The sequence below is a fragment of the Anneissia japonica genome, unplaced genomic scaffold (genome assembly GCF_011630105.1).
Source record: "Anneissia japonica isolate Jap-2015-1 unplaced genomic scaffold, ASM1163010v1 scaffold287662_len26887_cov146, whole genome shotgun sequence".
Taxonomy (NCBI): Eukaryota; Metazoa; Echinodermata; class Crinoidea; order Comatulida; family Comatulidae; genus Anneissia; species Anneissia japonica.
Genome location: NW_022723731.1, coordinates 21,320 through 21,633, shown reverse-complemented (window position 1 = coordinate 21,633; position 314 = coordinate 21,320).

The window sequence follows — 314 nt, the reverse complement described above, 5'->3', positions numbered from 1 at the left end:
CACCAAAAGCTCGTGGAGGACAAATTGCCTCCACACCCCAAAATTGGAGGTTCACCATCGCCTCCCTCTTGTAGGTTGGACCTTTAGTCCTCTCATTCGCCACTGTTCTATTCTAGAGCAGCTAATGTTTTCGGGCAGGTTGACTTGTCTTGTTTTTAAAATCCAAGACCCAATTGGGATAGTCAAATTTATCCTGGGCGTTTAAGTTGTATTTCTATGGTGCTGCTTTTCCCGCTGAGATTATTTTTGTGTGGCATGTTGGTTGGAACAGGCGGCCGGTCTACCCATGGGAGCCGGCCCCGCTAGCAATCCTG